The sequence below is a fragment of the Pteropus alecto genome, unplaced genomic scaffold (genome assembly GCF_000325575.1).
Source record: "Pteropus alecto unplaced genomic scaffold, ASM32557v1 scaffold25, whole genome shotgun sequence".
In the NCBI taxonomy this organism is placed as follows: Eukaryota; Metazoa; Chordata; class Mammalia; order Chiroptera; family Pteropodidae; genus Pteropus; species Pteropus alecto.
In genome coordinates, this window is record NW_006441955.1 from 37,775,315 (window position 1) to 37,797,511 (window position 22,197).

Consider the following 22,197-nt stretch of genomic DNA (forward strand, 5'->3'; position numbering starts at 1 on the left):
GCCACCCCCCCCCCCCACACACACAGTAAAAGAGAGCATGAGCTTAAAGAGCTACATGGAAAATAGTAAGCACTCAATAATTATTAATTATTATTGGTGTTTGTGTTGCTATCGTCAATTAGTCATTCAGTCAACAAATATTCAGTGTCTACCTTGTGCCAGGTGCTGCTTCAGTTGTTAGAGATAGAATAGTAAACAGAGTTTCTGTTCTTGAACTTATTTTCTAAAGGGGGGATGTGGCAGCCAGAGTAAGGGTCCTCCAAAGATGCCCATGCCCTAATCCCTGGAACTATGCATACGTTATGTTATTTGGCAAAAGGGGATTAAAGTTGCAGATGGAATTAAGCATGCCAATTAGCTGACTTTAAAAAGAGAGATTATTTTAAATTATCCAGGTGGTCCAATGTATTCCTTAAAAATAGAGGAGGGAGGCAGAAGGGAGAGTCAATTGGAGAAAGCTGTAACAGAAGAAAGACACAGAAAGATGTGATGTTCATAGTTTCAAGGATGGAGGGAAGGGGCCATGAGCCAAAGAATGTGAGTGGCCCCTCAAAGTTAGAAAAGGCAAGAAACAGACCTAGAGTCTCCAGAAAGGACCACGGTCATTCCAACATCTTGATTTTAGCCCATTAAACCCATTTTGGACTTTTGACTATCAGAACTGTAAGATAAATTATGTTGTTCAAGCAACTAAGTTTGCAGTAATTTGCTACAACAGTAACAGAAAACTGGAAGGAATTAAAATAATCATATGAATAGATAACAAATGAGATAGGATTATTTTAGGTTCGATAAATTCTCTGAAGAAGATAAGATTATATGATAAGATAATGTCACTTGCTCCTTGAAGTGTCCCTTCACTTCACTCCACTCCAGAAAGTACAGTTCCTATGCAGAGGTTTCCACTGCCTTTGTCCTCCATTATTACTCACCAGACTCTTTAGAATTGGTCTCAATAACTCATGAATTTCTGAAGACAAAGATCTGTCTTTTATACCTGTACCTTCTTGCTGTTGTCCTGCATGTTGCTGATTCTCAGCACCTAATTCCTGAATAAATCCTGAAGAAATCCAAAGGGAGCTTCTCAAGATAACTGAATGGGTGATCAAGGAAGGAATACGATAGCTCCCCCTTATCTGAAGTTTCTCTTTCCATGGATTTAGTTCCCTGCAGTTAACCAGGGTCTGAAAATATTAAATAGAAAATTCCAGAAATAAACAATACATATGTTTTAAATTGCAGAGCAGTATGATGAAATCTCATGCTGTGCAATTATCTCTTTGTCTAGCGTCTCCACACTGTATATGCTACCTGCCCATTAGTCACTTAGTAGCTGTCTTTGTTATTAGAGAGAAAGACCATATTCACATAACTTTTATTATAGTAAGTATATTGTTATAATTGTTCTATTTTATTATTAGTTATTGTTGTTAATCTCTTACTGCGTCTAATTTATAAATTTAACTTTATCAGAAGTATGCATGTATAGTATAGAAAAAACATAGTATATATAGGGTTCTGTACTGTCTATGGTTTCAGTTACCCACTAGATTTCTTGGAATGTGTTTCTCAGGACTAAGGCGGCAGCTATCGTATGTTAAACACCTTCTTAGCAATGTTTATTTTCTTCTTTTTTTGTCTTTGAAGGGAATGAAGACTTTAGATGATGAATGAATGGGTGAAGAAAGTGTGGCACATGATTCCAGAAATCTAAGGAAGAATGTCTCCAAAGATAGTTCTTATGGATTGGAGTAGAGAGTTGAGTATGAATTTGCCTCCCATCAATTTTGTTCAGTCAGTCACTTTTTGTTCCCATTACACATGAAACTACATGAGGTCAGGGACTGGCATCTATCTATTCTTTTCTCTTTGGTGCCTAGTAGAATGCCACCTGTGTGTTTGAATGATGGCTCAGTTCAGCTCCTTTACTATGCACATGAGGAAACTGAGGGTAAGTGACTTGCATAAAGTCATACAAAAAATCAGTGGCAGGGCCAGTATCAGAACTCAGATATTCTGAATCCAGATAACCATTGTTCCCTTAGATATTAAGTAAAAATTTAAAAATGAAACAAATTCTTGAACATCTCAGAATACTTATAGATGTCCCCTGACTGTCCGTGTGTTAATAAGGTCTAATAAGATAAGCTTAAGTGTCATTAAAATGTGCCCCGAATTGCTCAGCTGTTGATGTATCTTAAAGCAATTACCTCATGACTCTTCTAAGATGGCTGGTCATGAAATGATCCTTGTGTCAGCATCAGTGACCTCTGTGAGTGTTTTTTAATGGCTTTATTTATTTGTTTGTTTTTTGTTTTTTTTTTACAGCTAATATTAGATATGGAAACTAGCTTCTTAATTTATTAAAATTAAATGAATGTCCTAATAACTTCATGAGGAAGGAGAGTGCAGGTTGCCACACACTTGCATTGTATCTGGCTCAGTGTTAGGAATGAAGTGACAGAGTAGATGTAGCTGACAATTTATGGGATTCTTATTGTTGAAACAGCCCATTCTCTTTCCCATGCAGAAGCTTTGGTTTCCTCTTCTGGATAAACACAGGTGTTCTTCCTCAATTCCCGGTTCACCGGTGAATCACAGAAGTAAAGAAGCAGGAACTTAAAGATGACCTAATCCAGTCTCTTTATACAGAAGAGGAAACCGAGGACCAAAGAATTTAAACAGCTTTTTCAAGGAGAGGTAATTAGTAAAAGAGGTGTGTTTAGCACTCAATTTCTAAGCTCACAATCTGTGTTCTTTCCATTCTAACACACTGTTCCTTTTTCCTACAAATATTTTTTCCTTCTCCTTTCATACTTTATCTCACTGCCCAACTCCTTTACCCTATTCAAAAGAAGAGTTATGACCTGGATTTAAAATTGAATTTTGTTTGATTTAGAAATTATTTATTTGAATGAGCAGAAAACTGTGGGAGCTGTCAGGATGCCTTCCAAAACCCAAACATTTTTGAAGCCTAGGACAGGATAAAAGTAAAACCATTTGAGTTTAGGCTATTTAATAAAGAGGTTATACTGATGTTATTTGGGAGAATATCATTTATTTACCTTGTCTCTGTCTCTGTGTGAGGGAGGTGACTGCAGACAATGAAAAGTTAGATAATTCACATTTTGATTTAGAGTTTACTGATCCTCTTGTTCTTAATATGCTCTTTTCTGTTTATCAAAAATTCATTTAATTTTTTTATAGTTTCTTTATTAGGAAAATTAAGGTAATAATATGCCTTACCTCACAAGATTATTATAAGAATTAATGAATTAATGCACGAAAGTACTTAGAATAGTGCCTCGTATATGCCATCATCATCGTCATCACGATCCTTCAATACCTAGCTCAGATCCCTTTTACTCTGGCTGGCCTTTCTGAATGTTCTAGTGGGAAGTAATATTTCTTTACCTCAACCACTATGATATCCATTATTTATGCTATTTTAGATAGAGTTGTCAGTTATTTTTATCATGTGCACAGTTAACATATATTAATTGAACACCTGCCATGAGCTAAACGCTTTGTGGTCTCTGCTCTGATAGACTTTACAGTTTACCTGTAAGCAATAATCTACTTAAAAGGGAATGAAGATTTTGCGGGGGGTGGGGGGGGTGGGTAGAGTCTAGGATGAGGGAGGGGACAGGTCAGAAAATGACAGCGTTTTTGCTTATGGTCCCATTAGTTGGGTGGTCTTTTATATAGTTACTTTACCTGATGACAATCATGGGTTATTCCTAGTGCCTGTTGAATACTCCACTTGTCTGCGGTGAAGGAAAACATGAACTTGCTGACATTTCTTGAGTTGAGGACTCTAGAAGCAAACATTCACAACTTGTGTAGTTCCTTTTCCTCTCCTGCCCCAGGGATTCCACCATGTGACTTCACTCTTGATCTGACTTTATGTAGCCACGTATGTAGCAGTCTAATATCTTGAGCACTTGGCTGGCCATTTCTTGATCTAGACTATTGTATACACCATTGACTTAGGCTGACAGTAAATATTTATTTCTGCTCTTAGCAGTCTTTGATACTATTAGAGTTGTTTTAATTGGGGCATCAAAAGCGTTCGTTTGTTTGTAAAAGGAACTTAGCTCTTCAATATAATTTTCTGTGAACTCTCCAGTTGCAAAAAGCATGCATGTAAACTTAATAACCTTTTCTTTTTTTCTTGGCAAGTTTCTTTAAGGCCTGGCTCAAATATTACTTCCTATGCTCTTTGTACCTTACTATTCTTTTTCTCTTTCAGAACTGCTTGTTTCTTTTTTGTGCTACTGATCTGATAGTACGAAAATTTTACTATTTCAAATGATTCAGAGTTAAAAACAAAATTTTTGACTATGGAGACCTATAGAATCTATTGCCTAATTTACCACTCCATCTTTATCTCATAGTTCTCTCCTCATTGCTCACAAAATTCCAGTCCTGCTTTCCTTCTCTGATTGTTTTCACCAGAGGAAGCATTTCCAGACTTATGGCCTTTTGCACTGGCCTTTCCCTGTGCTGGGAATACATTTTCTGTTAGCACCATCTCATCAACTTCCCTGACTGTTATATCAAACAGGATTTTCTCAATTACAAAACCTTAGGTATGTCTTTCATAGTATTTATTATGATCTTTATTTGATGAATGTGCCTCTCTAACACTAGCATACAGTTCCATGAGGATAGAAACTCTATCTTGTTTCTTATTATTCCCAACACAGTACATGGCACAGGGTAAGCAATTAAGAGTATGTAATATTGTAGACAAGTAGAGAATATCGACACGGGTCAAATATTTCTATTAATACATAATTATCAACTGTGCTACATGTTGTAAAGGAAATGTCTCAGAGCTTTGGGGACATATAATAAGGAGTTAGGAATAGCTTTCTTGAGAAAACAATAATTATTCTGACACCTGAAGAATAAAAGTAATATGTACCATGGTAAAGGTAGAGAGCATCTCCAAGTGAGAGGAAAGAGTACATGCTCAGGTTCTGGGATAGAAGGCAACATGATGCATTTGGGACCTAAAAGAAGCCCAATGTGCTGAATGCCAGCAGAAGACAGATGACAGAGGAGAAGAACAGGCTGTACAAAAAACTTTTCTCTCCCAGGAGATTGTACACCTCCTAGATTGGGAGTAGGTGAGGGGAAGGGGGAATTGTAAGGGGTTTGGATGGGGTGGGCGAACTTGGTTTGTTTCTCTAGTACAATGGCTGTCAGGTAGAGGAACTCAATTAATCATATTTAAGCAGAAATGGCTTAGAGTTATTGCTTCTTTCCCAAGTCAGCTCATATGCAGCATCTGCAGATCAATAATTATGGAGCACGGAGAATAGTTATTTCTGTAGAGAGCCTGGCTCCCATAATTGTTGGTGAACAGAGTCATCAGATGTGCCTAGAATTCCTTATACTACGAGCAAACTATCATCATATTTTGTTCCTTATTGTCTTAGTAGTTTCAGTTTTTAGAAAATGTTCATGTCTAAAAAGCCAAACGGATAATCTGGCTAACCAATGACTGTCATGAAAATTAGACTTTGGTTTATAGTATAGAAAAATATCTATTGTCCATTTTCAAAGGCAAATACAACCTCTTGTTTGTGCTTTGGTTAAGGAAAAATATTCAAATTGCTACAACAAAACCCTTTCTCTCAAAATCTTACTTACTTCTTCTTCTTCTTTTTTTTTTTTAAAAAAAAATTATCTTAAATAGTCAAATTTGTTTAAAATAAAGCAAAATGGAGATGAAATGCTTTCCTCTTAAGTCGTGCATCGCATTTTCTTTGTGAGATTGCAATTCTTTGAGTATGTTCTTGGTGGGTTAAAGATTCAATAAGAATGGAGAAATCCAACAGATTTAGGTACTGGTAGTAGGAACATGCAATTGATTTATTATTTGAGTACTAGTGAGACTAAAGCATTTTATAAGAAGCTTTGCTCTAGAAGATACTCTAGCGATTTGGAAGCATAAGGTATTAAAATTTACCAAATAAATTGTTGCTGCACATTTATTTTAAAACTTGTTTCACTTGGTCATTGCTATGAAGGTTAAAGAAATGCTTTCTAATAAGACAAAATAGAATTGCACATTTATATTGCCATGTTTAATTTGTACCTTACACCTTAACATACAATATGATGGAATGTTTTTAAACCGTGAAGCTGGCATTAATGAGGTCGCCTGATTCATACGAGTCTTTCGTGTGGCATTTATTGATATAACTGACTTCAAAAATTATACCCTGAATAATATTTTAAGTGAAAGTGAATGGAAATGTCCTCTTTTTTTTTTTCTTTAATAGCCTTTCACCAGATGCTCATGAAAATTTTAAAACAGATTTAAACTTTCAATTTATTTTGTGGTGCTATTTTATTATGCAGTTTATATTTTTTAAAGTTCTGATAATGATCAGCTAGAGAATAGTTATTATAAATTACAAAAATTTCTTTAAAATTTTACTAATAACTAATGACTGTTATTGATATCTAAATTTGAATTAATGCCAAAATAGAGAATGTTGAAAAATAACAGTTATTATGAACCTAATTTCCTAACCTATCACTTACTTCCCTCCCCTGTGTTCCTTTTTTATTTAGGTATGACAAATGCTTCGACATATACATCTTGGAGGGTAGGGAAGAGTGTATTATTCAACAAGCATACTGAGAGATCGAAAAATCTGTTTATTAAGTGCAGTGATTGACCAGGATTGATTCAAATCATATGTATGTAAGTACAAATAATTTTTTCGCCCAGGAGTCTATCTCAGTACCAGCCAATTTCTTAGAACTGAATGGCAATATTTATGACTGACTTAGAAAAATGGCTTTTATATCTGGAGAGCAAGATCAATGCTTTTCAATGAACTAAATATTATAGGTGTACAGAGTGGCTGACACATGGTGAGCGCCCAATAGTTAGATAATCAGCTTTCTCCTTTTGCAGCATCTCTCTCCCTGTAGTCCCCAGATCAGCATTGTCAGTATCCTCTGGGAACTTGTTAGAAATGCAAATTCTCAAGCCCCACCCCAGACCTGCTGAATGAGATACTCAGGCAGGAGTCTAGCAATAGGAGTTTTAACAAAGCCTCCAGATGATTCTGATGCATGCTAAAGTTTAAGAATCTCTGCTCTAGAAGTTAGCTTTCACTAATTTTCTAAGATATCTTTTAAGGAAAATGAACTGTAATTCAGCTCATTTTCTTACTTTCCTAACACGGCTAACATTTTTTGAGTTCTTTACAATATGTTTTGCACTGTGCTAACCTCTTAAGAGATTAAACTTATTTAATCACTACTATAATATACTATTATTATGGCCATTTGAGAGATGGAAAACTGGGACCTTAAATAAGTTGCTGAGGGTCACACAGTTGGTAAAGAGAGCTGGGATTCAAATCCAGGTAGTCTGATATTTGATCTTCATCATTGTGCTGTAAAGCTTTTCATTATTGAGTAATCGTGACATAGCTGAAGCTACTAATTAAACTTGTGCTGACAAATATATTAGATTCCCCCTTACACTCTGATCTTTCCCAGCATAATTTAAAATGAACAGCTGCATTCTGGTACTGTATTAGTTTTACTTTCCATTTGTACAAACAGTAGTAGTTGGAATTGACATGCCCCCAAAGCTGGAGCTGGTAAAAATGTACCAGCCAACAGATTTTCACTTTGACTCCATGTTCAGAACAAATGTACATGGAATATAGATATTTTATTTCTTGGCAAACAGCAGTGCATGCTGACCCAGCAGATCGGTAGAAGATGAAGCAGAGAGGAAAAAACAGCAATTCAGGGAAACCGGGAAGTTTGGAAATGGGGCAGATGATAGAATGAATAATGCCAACACATACTCCAGAGAATAAGATACCAAGCGCAGCATTCTTGTTAAAAGGGTGAAATTCATGACTGGGGTTTCCAGTTGAAAAATCCCCGTGAGCCACATCAGTAAGCATTCTGACCACTAGACCCTGGTTTTTATTTAATGGCTCAAAGGTGAGAAAACTCTGGAATAAGAGGCTTCAGTTGATAAAGAAGAGTGCTCTAAGGAAGACAGAATAGGTGATTGCAAGGTTAGTGCAGTCAGGGAAAAAATCTCTGCTGTTCATCTATCTTTTGTTTTTACCTTCTCTCGCCCTTCATAGTTTGAATCTACTCTCCTCTACTTATTTATGTATCTTTGGAATTTCTGTGTAATGCTGTTTGTCCTCTGTTTGTCATTTGTCAATGACTGGCAATGATGTTGGAATTCAGATGGGGAAAACTATTCAATTATGTTTGGGGGCACTTCAGGTCTGTAATAAGCAATAGAGTTGGGCTGTTATCAGCCGGTAATGAAGCTGTCCTCTGCTATCAGCATCTTGGCTTAGGGAACCTCATCAGAAATCCCTAGTAGGTCAGCTCCTCAATCGCACATTTAAAGCACAAGACCCTACAGGGCACAAGAAAAGGCTTTGAACGATTGACTGTAATCTTTTTAATGTTATGTTTTCCCCAGGATAACACCTAATTGCTTTGTAAATGGTCTGGATTTTTGCCTTTAACAATCTTACACGAAAGGCAATTACGGATTTTTTTTTCTTTAATGTGTAAAATACTTTCTTAGGTCTGTTTCTTTCAACTTTTATTTATGTTGCCCAGCTATAAACCTGTGTAGCTTGCAGTTATTATTCCGTGTCATCTTCCAAGTTATGTCCTTCATTCTTTAGGATTTTCATGTTCCTTGATGAAGAGGTAAATTACTGGGTGACCACATCAACTTACTTGGCTTGTTACTGAGGTGGAACAGGACTTGCTCGCTTTAATATAATTGATATGACTCTCAATGCTCAGATCTCTCTGTTTCTAAGATTGAACAGTAGCCTTGGGTAGAGAATTTGGAAGCTGCGAAGATGGATTCTTCTTGTGAAGACAAGCAAGATGTCAAAGTGGCCTTCCTAGAAGCTATTTATTCTTAATTGCTGCTCAAATTTCAGAACTGGAGTTGCTCCTTAGAAACAAGGTGCACAATGATCTGCAGTGGGGCAGTGGGCTCTGCATATCAAATTTAGAGGCAGATCGTTTTACTCTTTGGAGAATGAAATCACTAGGTCTTAGTCTTTTTCCTCTCTTTTCCAGGGAACTGTCTCTATTTTTTCATAATTACTCTATTAGTCCTCACGCTAAAAGCCCAGATTTCTTCCTAGCTCCTTATAGTCCTGAATCTTAATTATTTTGCCCACATTAGCTTTTCTATCTGCCTATGAGCCTATCTTTTATTATTTGAAGAGTTTATGAAGAGAGGATTTGGAGTTCCTGCCTGTAATTAAAAAAAAAAATCTCTGAGATTATACAAGCCATATTACTTTGCCCTTCAGAAAAATGTAATTGTTATGTGAATCAATATTTATCCTCTTTCCATTAATATTTCTTGATGACTGAATAGCACAGCGCACATTTGTGCCCTTCAAAGATAAGAATACAATTGTTATCAGTGCAAAAACTGCATTATAAGGGCTTTGTTTGTTTGTTTTTTTGGTTACTCTTTTGTTTGTTTTGATATTGTTTTCATTTGAATAGAAAGGCAAAGCAGCTTTGATTTGTTAAAAGACTATTCTGGATTTAAATACCTTATTTTTGGTAACTATGCTGAAACCTGTGTCTTTTCCCCCATTAATATATAATAATATATCAATATATAATATGTAATAATAATAAGGCAATTTTAACTCTATAAATCACTATAAATCTATAAATTAACCCTATAAATGTACTTCCACTTGGACATCAGGATGCTTGGCGAAATCCAGGGACCTACAAATCACAAGACTTGGACTTTGACTGAGCTGTACCTTTAACCAGCTACTGGACCTTGTCCAGTCACATAACCTCTCTGGGTCTGTATTCTTTTAGTCAAACATTGAAAAAGTCATAATGTGCTTTTAAAACTATGTTTCAATTCTCAAGTCTCCATTTCTTGTTTTTATATATCCAATGATAATAGAAGTACTATTAAGACACAAGCTAATGAAGAACCTCCTTGAGTGGGATGTTTTTGCTATGCTGAGCTCTTTGCAGAGTTCACTGGTTAAGCACACACTTGTTTTCACAATGCCCAGACTAGGTCAACTCATTCTTATCACTGAAGTGCGAGGCAAATAAACTTGAGGTAATTTTTAGTATTCCATTGGTTAAATGAAATGATTTACCAGAAGGCTCATCTTTTCTGGCAAGACTACTGAAATAGGAAATCAATATTCATCAATGTATCTTCAATAATTTCTCCACAAAGGGAGTGAATATTGCAAATGCTTCGTAGTTGTCTTTCTAACCTTTTCATCAGACATTTATACTGTTTATAAACAAAATATTATTGGCTGTAGAGTTATGTATCTTACTCTTTTCTCTCATTCTTGTATTATGTTATTAAAATTCTGCAAAAAGATTTCCTTTTGAATCTCATTTTACATATGTTAAAATGTACTTTTCAGGCCTGTCTTAATTTATTTTTTCTATGTTGTTCTTCATACTTCATGGCTTGGATTCACTTACATGCCAATTACTTTGAATGTGTGATCTCATTTCATATTCACAATAGTACTATGAAGTAGGTATTATGATTATTGCCATTTTACAGACCTGGCAATGAAACATTAGGAACTTGCCTAAAGTCACCAAACTAGTAAGTGGGGAAGCCAGGATCCACAAAGCAGTGTGTCTGAATCTAGTTCATAGGTCCTTAGCAACTACTCTAAGGAATGAACCTGGAACATTCAGGCTATTTTCTATGTAGGTTGTATTAGAGTCACCTTATTCTTAGCATTTTTATCTAAAATATTTACATAATTAAGAAAATGGCCATTTGACCTTGTATAGAAGACATTTCACTTCTCTGTGTCTTGATTTCCTCATCTATAAAATGGGTAGTGTGTTAACAATTTTTAAAGGATTGTTGTGAAGATTGAAATAATGTGTAGATGCCTTGGAAAATGACAGCAAAGAATCTTGCTTTCCAAGTAGGGATTCTCAACAAGTGGCTTTCAAATGATTCTAAACTCTGAGACATTTTTGCAAGAAACAACGTTGGCAATTAAAATCAATCTTTCTCTTTTAATAAATCAAATGTTCCCTTGATTTCTGGATTTCCATTTGAAAATATATACAGATGCTTCTTGACTTATGATGGACTTATATTCCAATAAATCCTTCGTAATTTGAAAATATCCTATGTCAAAAAGGCATTTAATACTAAACTATAGAGTATCAGTTATTCACCCTCATGATAACGTGGCTGACTAAGCGCTGCGGGGAGCTGTGGCTTGCTGCTGCTGCCCAACATCATGAGAGAGTAGCTACATACAGCATATCCTAGCCCAGGAAAAAGATCAAAATTCAAAGTATAGTTTCTACTGAATGTGTATCAGTTTTGCACCATTGTGAAGTAGGAAAATCATAGGTCGAAACATTGTAAATCAAGGACCTCTGTATTTGAAATCATAAAGACTCTTTTTTAAAAAAGGAATTTCAACAAGGGATGAACTGAATCATGAAAGTCGATTTGAGCACTGATTCAACATGTAACAAATGTTTTCTCCATGAGCTAAGTTCCCAAGATGTCCATGCCCCAGCATGTGTTGGGGCCACCACAACACAGCTCTCTGTGACCATTTGGCATCAAGGTTGGCTAAGAGGTCCTCTAACAAATGTGAGAGATATCACCGAGCTTATGTTATCATTTTATAGATGAGAAAACTGAAGCCAGAGATATGAGGAAACTGGACCAAGTTTGACCAGCTGGCCAGTGACAAAGCTAGAACTAAGTAAAACCACCCCCATAACCCTGTGCTTCTTTTTCATACCAGCGAAATGACACTTGCAAATCTAAAATGAATTAAATGGAGAAGCACAATGCCTTTGTGCTCAGAAAGCATTAGGTGGACATTTGTGTACGAGGCAAGGTGCGGTAGATTTTCCCTTCCATTATAATTTGAACAGAAACATATTTGGCTTTCCTGGAAGCTGTTTTGGTTGTGACAAGCCTGTGTTTGCTTCCCCTCCTGATTGTTATGCTGCTAGCACTGTTCCCCTAATCTCAAATTCACTTTCTATATTTCTTGGTCACTGGGCACATTATTTGACATTTATTTACACTTATCTGCATTTTCCATCTTCTAAGCCCACAATAACACATACTAATGTAAATCCTTGTCTACTGCTTGGCATTTGGATACCTTATTATTTACTATACTGTGCCTCCCCCACTGTTTAATGTAATCTGCAAATCTTGTTCTCAGTACCAAGTTATTTGTACATGTAATTAAAATACGCGATCCCTTCCAACACTGATCTTTGTCGTATGTCTTACTAGTAATTTCCTTCCCAGATGGTGACTATTTTGCTTTATTTATTTCTCTCCTTGGAAGAAGATGGGACAGAGTGAGCTCAGCAATGTTTCAGAAGCCCAATCCTGTTTTCCAAAATTCTAAAGCATCACAACATCTTTAGCACATATTCGGTTACTGAGTAATTTCTGACATGTTTCTTTTTAATGAAAAGAACTTCTGACCAGTAATTGCACTAAACATATATTAATGGCACACGTATGATGTGTAACCACTTCTCCTATTTGGAGGCTGTACAATTGAAGATAAAATTTGAGTTCATTATCACCATGTGCCAGGGTGCTCATCATTCTCCTTTATAATGTCATTCAGGGACCATTTCTAGATAAAGGATATTGCACCAGACAACTACTACTGAAGTTGTTAACCAGGGGCCTGATTGCATAGGGACCTAAAGTGAGTTAACTCTCATAGACATCTGGCAAATTGCTTCCTAAACAGCTATTGCATGGCTGAGAAATTCTCTGATGTTTGAAACTTCCTGCTAGTTGAATAAGGAGTATTTAACAGTGTGAACCACAAGGCTGTCCTCATTTAGCAAAACTATCCATGTGGAGTTGTTTATAAGCAACCCTCTACACACCCACACATGATTTCCCAAACTTCTCAAACTTTTCTCAACGGCCTAGGTGTTTTAACAGGTGTCTTATACCTGTCATTTGTCATTAGAAAAGTTTTAAGTATCCATGTGCCTTTGGAATAGGTAGTAGATTGATTTAAATGAATACATACAAGAACTGAGTTCTAAAGTGGAGGGCTGTTAGGGAGGATTGAGAGGAGAAGGGTGCTATGAGTAAGGAAGAAAGCCAGTGTAGAGAAATAGAAAGCCAGTGTAGAGAGACAGGGAGGGAGCAAGACAAAACTAGCATAGTTTGGGATAGTTTTTCCTAAATGTGGTTTTCCTGATCAGGGAACATGAAGCTTCTATAAATCATTGCATTGATTTCACAGTGCTACTTCAGAAATAATCCTCTACATTTGCCAAAGTTATCCTCCCACTCAAGGTTATTAGGTCAGCCTACTTATAGCAAATTTTTCCAGAGGTTCTGGTCTGTGAGGGGCAACTGTAAAAGGCAGGGACAGAATATTAAAAGATACATGAACTTCTATTCTCCTCAGTAGGTCCTATTTTCTCTCTGAAAAGTAAAAAGCTATGCAATCTGTCTCTGGGTGTCTGGGGACATGAGATGCTTATTTTTCAGTCAACATAGGATCTGTGAAGACTTTAGAAATTTTAACCTTGATTTTCTACCAATGCCATTGGCTCTACTTAGGAGTTTACCATCCTGTGAGATATTTCTTGTGGTCGTCCTTTGTCTTTCTCTGGAGAAAGACTCAGTTCATTTCTAGAATTTCTCCTGGAAGTGCCATAGCCCCAAAGAGACAAGACAAGCCAGCAAAGAAATCAAGCACTTCCTCAAGTAAATAAAAGCCTGAAAAATGGTTTATTTGGTTATTTTAATTTTTTTTCTCATTTGTATTTTTATTAGTCTTATTGTAAGTTGTTATTCAGCCGGTACATATCCATACAGCTATACCGTAGTTAAAAACATTATCAACTCACATCATCTTTTCTCCTTTAATTAATTTTTTAATTTATGTATGCTAAAGTTCACTTCTTTTGACATACAGTCTATGTGACTTGACAAACACAGTTGTAACCACCACTATAAACAAGGCAAAGAATAGTTCCATTGCCCTAAAAACTCCCTCATGTTGCCCTTTTGTAGTTAAAATCTCCACCTACCCTTAAACCCTACACATTACAAATGTGTACACATTCGTCAAATGTGTAATTTGCAAGTATCTTCTCCCTATCTGTGACTTAAAAATAATTCTCTGAACAATGTCTTTCAGAGTGAAAAAGTTTTGAGTTTTTATGAAATCCATTTTTCTTTTTTTTTTTTTTTTTTTTTTACAGATCGTGCTTTTGGTGTCAAATGTAAGACCTTTGACTAACCAAAGGTCACAAAGACTTTCTTCCATCATTTCTTCTAAAAGATTTATAATTTTGAGACTTTACATTTAAGACTATAATCTATTTTAATTAATTTTTGTAAAATAAACAAAGTGCAGTTCAAGATTCAAATTGTTCACATTGGAAATGGATATCCAATTGTTCTAGCAGTATTTGTTGAAAATATTAGCCTCTTTCCACTTAATTCTCTTTTCACCTGGGTCAAATATTGATCGACTATCATTTTGTGTTTCTTAGTCTAGACTCTAGTCTGTCGCATTGATTTATTTAATAAAAAACCATACTACTTTGATTACTGTAACTATATATTATCTTGAAATAGGATATTATGATCTTCTAATTTGTTCATCTTTTTAAAATTATTTTTGATATTTGAGTTTCTTTGACTTCAGTATAAATTTTGGAGTCGATTTGTCAATATCTACAAAAAAAAGTTTGTTAATTTAGATTGAGATTGCATTGGATCTGTACACCAAGTAAGACCATTGACGTCATCATAATATCTGGTTTTCCAGTCTCTAAACATGATATCTCCTTTCATTTAGATCTTCTTGATTTCTTTCATCAGTGTTTGGTAGTTTTGAGCATAATGATTCTGCACACATTTTCTTGGGTTTATACATAAGCTTCATATTTTGGAGTGCTATTTTAAATATTTTCTTTTTTGATTTCAACTTCCAGTTGTTCATAACTGATATATTGAAACATGATAAACTTTTGTATGTTCACTTGGTATCCCATAATCTTGCCAAACTCACTTATTTGATCAAAGAGCTATTTTATTAAATATTTTGTATCTTTTACATAGACAATCATTTGTCTGTGAGTAAAGACAGTTTTTATCTCTTTTTTCCCAAACTTTATGCCTTTTTTAATTTGTATTATCTTATTTTATTGGCTAGGACTTACAGTATGATATTTAATAGCAGAAGTGACAGAGGACATCCTTACCTTTTTTCAGTTCATAGGTGGAAAGTATTCAGTCTTTCATTGTTAAGTATTAGACAAGTTTTATTTTATTTTATTTTATTGTAAATGCACTTTATTAGGTTATCTTCTATTTTTAGTTTGATAAGAGTTTTTTTAATCATAAAGTGATGTTGAATTTTATAAAATGTTTTTTCTGCATCTATTGAGATGTCAATATAAGTTTCTGTCTGTTTCTTAGTCTGTTAATATGGTAGATTACATTGACTGATTTTTGAATGCTTAAATCTGTCTTGCCTTCTTAGATGAATCCCACTTGGTTGTGATGTGATTTCTTTTTTTTTTTTTGTATATAATGCTGTATTTGGATTTGTTAATATTGTGTCAAGGATTATTGTGTCTATATTCATGTGAGATATGGCTCTAGAATTTTCTTGTAATGTACTTGTCTTTGGTATTAGAGTAATGCAAATTTTACAAAACGAGTTGGGAAATGTTATTCCTCTTCTATTTTCTGGAAGAGATAGTGGAATTAATATAACTTATTCATTAAATGTTCAGTAGTTTACATCTTTAAGTAAAACATGAAAATCTTACAACTACATATGTTTCAACTTCAGCTTTACTTGCTTAAAAGGAAATTGTTGCTTTTGATATTTTTCTCTTTCCAGTTCTTGTGAGCTAGATTATAGACATGTTTACAATTCAGTTTCAAGCATGCAGAAATGCACAACAGTCTGGAATAACGAAGGAATGAGAGAGAAAAATCTATATCTTTGAATGACCATCTGGAGCAGAGCCACCCTGCCAACTAAGACTCCTCACTTTTGTCTGAGTAAGAAAAGAATCTTTGTCAATCCACTACATTTTTGGTTGTTTTAGTCAAAGTGGCTTAGCCCTTACCCTATTTATCCTGACAGAAAAGAAGATCATTTTGTGTAAACATTATTGAGATTAACCTGCAGGAAGTCTAATGGGATTAAATTGGAGGAGGCTATAAATAGATTCCATTTCTTCCATGGGAAAGATTAGAAAACAGAGTGAGGATACACCCTCAGCTTTCCTGGAGCAGTAGACTGTTTCTCACACACTGAAATTTCTTGCAGCATCTCCCAGTTTAGAGATCTAGATTGCGTGGACTGCATTTTTCCAACTACTGACAATGAGCAGAAAAGAAAGTATTGGGACATATTTGATAGGGAATAAGAAGACATCTAAAGTTCTTTGGTACTTCTTTTTCACAGTGTTCTAAAATTTCTATATTATTACAATTAAAGACATTAAAGTATGAACAAACAGATAAGGCAGTCTTTCCTGATTCTAGACAGATCCTAAAACGTGATACCTGCAGAGTAGGTAGAAATATAAAAAGATTAAGGAATATATGATTTTGTGTCTGGAGCCTAAATAATATGAATCTCAAGAGATGACAGTAATGAGTAAATTCATTAAACTTCAATAGACTTGAATTCCTTAACAGGTAGGAGTGCTTCAGTTATAGGAGGAACTGCTATCATCTGGAGGCCTAATAATAGTGAGCAGTTTTTTAAACACACACACACACACACACACACACACACACACACACACACAAATGACATAAAAAAGATTTGTTTTTTTTAGCCATCCAGAGTTTCATTACCAGACATACAAATGAATAGCCCCACCATTCTCCTTTCTCCTCTTTCTCCTTCTAAATTCACCATGGCTTTGGTAATGCCCCTTCAGAAAACATTTTCAATGGCAGATTCTGGTCATTTTGGTCTCTTCTACATCGCGACCTTTAACAGTCTCCTTTCTTCTCTTGTGGGATCTGGTCTCAGTTAAAATTCCTTAGTTCTGAAAGAAATTCAAGGTACTGGCAGAACATACTCACTCTCTTCACAAATCTTGTGTTATGAATCCAAATTTTATACAAAAAGAGTAACCTCCCAACAACTTTTGATCCCCCAAAGTCTTGATCTCTACCCTTTGGAAATCCCTGGACTTATTTTCATATTCCTAAGCAGTATATTTTATCCTTTTCATACTCAGATCAAAATACTGTGTAGAGAAATTGTTCCCAGGTGCATATCTGTGGGACCTTGGCTTCCAAAAGGAAAGATCAGTCATAGAGAGGGGCCCTAATCCACTGAGTTTTTAAGAAGCCCTAAGATTACTGTTGATACAATAAAAACCTCTATAAAAAAAGCCAATGACATAATCCATATTTTACTTGCCAAGGTGAGTAATATTACGATTCTGCTATAATCTTTTATTTTTTTTTTGTAGGATCTTAGAGTGGAGGAAAGGAGAAAATGAATATGAGTTTACTCTAGATTGCAAGTAACTTCTCTACCCCTCTACCAGATTTTCTATCTCTTAATCTAGTCAGTAATGATATCATCATCACCATCATCATCATTATCATCATCATCATCATCATGTTCATCATCCTCATCTTCACAGAATTTGAATTTTTACCATATTTCAGCATCTTCCATCATTATGTTATTACTTTCTGTGATAAACATATCAGGCGAGTGTTAGAGGAGGAGCACTTCTTTTGTATACCTCTCTATTCCAGAGCACTTCTGGCTTCTTGTTCCCATCCTTCATTCCTTCCTGCCAAGGTAGAAGTGTTTGTGTAAATGATGAGCAACAGTTATTAATTTTTGGCAGATTTAATTATTTAAACATCATTCTCTATCTCCCTCCACCCCAGACCGTAATGAAGCAAAGATGAGAGTGTGTTTGTTTTCCAGACAGAGTCCTCTGGGGATGGGCTGATATGAGGCTCAGACCTCCGTGCAAAGTGTGAGGATGGGGATAAGCAGACCCACAGGGCTCTTCCATACTCTCCCATGTTGTAGTGCCTTCCTCTCTTGTCTAAGTTCTCATTTTGCTTGCAATTCAGGCTGTTATTTACTAAGCCTTCTCATAATTCAATAGTTAGTGCATTTGGGGAACCTTGAGGAATAGAAAAAATACTGGGATCTAGGGAGTATGATAAAACTTAGAGATTGAAGTTTTTCTGCAGACCAGGCTATGTGAAATTAAATCTTGATGGTTTGCAATAAAGCTGGTTTTTCATTCTTCCATTTGGCCTTTTATGATTATAGCTGAACTGGGAAACTGAACCTCCATGCTGTATTTGACTTGTGCAGTGACACAGCTTAAGGCACTGAGTTCAAAGGTGGGTGTCTATTTTCATATGGACCCTGAGTGAGTGCACAAGAGACCTGAGCAAACACACAGAGCTTAGGCTGTGGAAGCCCTTCATGAGTGTGAGGCTTCAGCAAACATTATGGCTAGGTTGTGTGACAGTAGATAAGATTTTTTTGAACAGTTGATTTTTTTGGCATTCTCTGAAATTACTGATATTTTTCACTATGGGAGATCCCACATAATAGGTTTTAGGGTACTATAATGAGAAAACAAATATTTGGGGAAGAGATCAAATACATGTAAAAGGAAGAAATCAAATACATGTAGAAAAAGGCACAACAAATGGTGCTAACCCTATATGTGTTAGGAAGGAAAGTATTCAGTTTAAGGAGTAGGTTATACATTCTGTTTAGCCTTTCTGATAAGAATAGGAGACTGGCACCATAAAATGAAATACAAGTTGTAGCTAATGGAAATGCTATTCAAGGTAGAGATTTTCAAAGGCTGAGGAAAACCGTGAGGAGAACAAGGCAGAAATATTAACACTAATTATTAGCCTTAGGTGCAGGCTTACTTAGCATAATTCTCTAGCTGAAAATTATTATCCCAGAAGTGAACATAAGCAGTAAAATATATTATCTATTCATTTATGAATTAAAATATTTAGAAGAGATATCACCAAAATGGCAGAGTGGAAAACTACAGACTACTCTCCCCATGAAGATCCACACTGAGACAGACCTACACAAATAAAAACAGCTATAGGAGGGCTTTGGAGTCCACTTAAGAAACTTCATCAACACAAAAGAAAAAAAAACTTGATAATAACTGCACAAAAAGGAAAGAAAGACTTCATTTGCTTGCATCATCCCATCCCCTAAGCCGGCATTGCTCAGCACCAACAGGGAACTCCCCAGTTAGAAAGACTTCCCCTCTCCAGGAGAGGAAGGGAAGGTGAGAAATCAGCTTTCTCAGCCTTTCAGCACACTGCAAAAAGGATCGATACGATTTGGTTTCACCTGACCCAGAGACTGGCAGCTCTGAGACCTATAAATATAGCTAGGAATAAGGAAGTAAAGCAGGAACTATCAATGTCAGCCATTAAGTGGGAATGACTACAGTGTCCAGTGACATTCTCTGCACATGACCCCACGGCTTTTGCCACTGGAGGAACCAACAGCTAGCACCATGGACCCACTGCAGATTTCACCATCTTTCACACCACAGGTATTCAAATTGGCTAATGCCAGCTGCCTGAGTCCCTCTCCATGCCCTCTCACCTGATTTCTGCTGGAGCCCAGGAACCATCCTGGCAGTCAGTCAAGGCCTCTATAGCTGTGCAAGTGCAAGATGCCAACCCATGACTGACTCTACCTCCATGTGCATGCTAGCCCTTCTAACTGTCAGCCTGTATGCCACTGGCCAAATTCCCATCACCAGCCTCCACTGCTGTGCTCATGCCTAGGGGAGATTATGCCAAAGGAGACAGGGTCTCTGCAGCTGCTTGTGGTCCCAGATAAGATTCTACCTTCTGTCATTGGCTTGCACCACTATGCTCACCTATAGCTAGTCCCTCCAGCTGTGCACCTGCATGCCCTTGGCCTGAGTCCAACCATTGGCCATCACTGCTGTATCATTGGTCTTCACTGCCCTGTGACTAAGGTGAGACCCAGCAGCCATGGTAGTGCAAATTGACATCTAAGGCTCCTAGAGTTACCAGTGAACGTTCAGTTGACCCTGGAACTTGGTGCCTGCCCTGCACGCCCCTCCCCCCCCCCTGCCACCACATATGTGCTTGCTACTGGCCACTGCTACTACAAGGCACCTACAGCTAGTCCTCACAGCCCACCATGTGCATATCACCAGCTCCAGCCACTGCTGCTACTTGCTCTGATCCCTAGCTGCTGGGAACCCCAACAGCCCTTGCAGCTCCGCACACTACCTGTGGTGCTCACCAAGGACCACACAGATGTCAATGGAAAATTCACAAATATGTAGAAATTAAACATCACACTTGTGGACAATCAATGGATCAAAAATGAAATCAAAAGGTAAATAAAAAAAATATACTGTACTGAAACAAACAAAAATGGAAACACAAAGTACCAAAACTTGTAGATGCAACAAAATCAGTGCTACGAGGGATGTTTATAGCAGTAAATGTTTGTATTAAGAAGAAAGATCTCAAATAAATAACTTAACTTTATACTTCAGGGAACATGAAAAAGAACAAACTAAACCCAAAGTTAGCAGATAGAAGATAACAAAGATCAAAGCAGAAATAGATGAAATAGATAAAAACAGTTGAAAAGATCAATGAAATCAAGAGTTGGGTTTTTGAAAAAGATAGCAAAATTGACAATAGTTTAGCTAGATTTACCGAAATAAGAGGACTCAAATAGCTACTCTGAATAATGAGAATCACCTTTTTATGAAAATGCTCAAATCTGCTAGTTAGCAAACACATATACAACAATGTTGGGCATCTACTTTTGACTTTAAAAGTGACTAATAATGATTATGCTCATAATACTGTGATACAAAAAGTGAATAATAATGATTATGCTTATAATACTGTGATACAGACATTTTCATATAGTGTTGCTGTAATTAAAATTTTTTTAAACCTTTCTGGAAAGCAATTTGACATTATATATTAAAAACATTTAAAATATTTCTATCCTTTGACATTGTAATTCTATTTCTAGGAATCTAGTCTCATGAAATAATCAGAATGATACTATCCAAGATAGAAAACTTTATGATTTAATGTTAAGTATTTTTAAATGCCGTATATAAAACTTTAAGTGATCCCAATTACTTAAAATGAATGATATGTATGTGAGAAAGAATGCTGTCCCAATAAACTCTGATCTTCTCTCTTTGGACACTAATGACTTAAGTCAAGCAGGAGGTAAAAAGATGGGATGGGCAAATTGGCTTTTTGTAGATGTCTGTGGCTAGGCTGTGAACTGCCCCACAAGCTCTACTAATTCATGATCATTGAAATTCGGCATCTGCGGCTTCTCCTTGCAGTACAACTCTTCTGTAGTACAGTGCTTCTTAAGTTATAATGAGAATCTTGCTAAATGTAGATTCAGATTCAGTAGGTATGGAGTGGCACGCTGAGATTCTGTATTGCTAGCATTGCTCAGGTGATGTGAGTGCTGTTGGTCTGACGGCCACATCGAGTACAAGGCTCCAGGCTGGATTGGGTAACTCTAGTGCAATACCTCTGTTGTGATGCTAGGTGTCTGAACCTGGCTTATATTTTTGTAGAGTGATAGGATATCTGACCATATGATTTGGGAACTAGAACCTAAAGACCTTTTACTACTGGCTCGCTGATTAATATTTGACATCTCTTATTTAAGATTTTGGTGAGAGTTAAGATATATGACAAATCCAGTAACTCCATATTAGGAGAGTAGAATGGTTGACGTGGTGGGTTTCATAGCCATTAGAAATTATTTATTGATTTATTTACAGAACACAATAGTGGAGAATGTGGCCCTGAGAAAATAGTAGACAAGCTCTTCCAATTTTAATAGGAAATAAATGAGATTTTCTGAAATCTCATAATCTGCTGGTGAAAGTATAAATGGGAATAACCACGTTGGAAACTAATTGATGATATTTAATAAAGATGAACATAAGTATATCCTATGAACAAAAAAAGTAATATTTTAATAGATTAATAGATTTAATACACCTATTTAGTTTTATGCGTCATATATATCACAGTTATATATATTTTATATATATATA

General features: G+C 36.0%; 1 pseudogene; it reads right to left on the reverse strand.

Moving 5' to 3' along the window:
• The window catches only part of LOC102895689, a 153,408-nt pseudogene that overhangs the window by 126,826 nt on the left and 4,385 nt on the right, over positions 1–22,197 (reverse strand).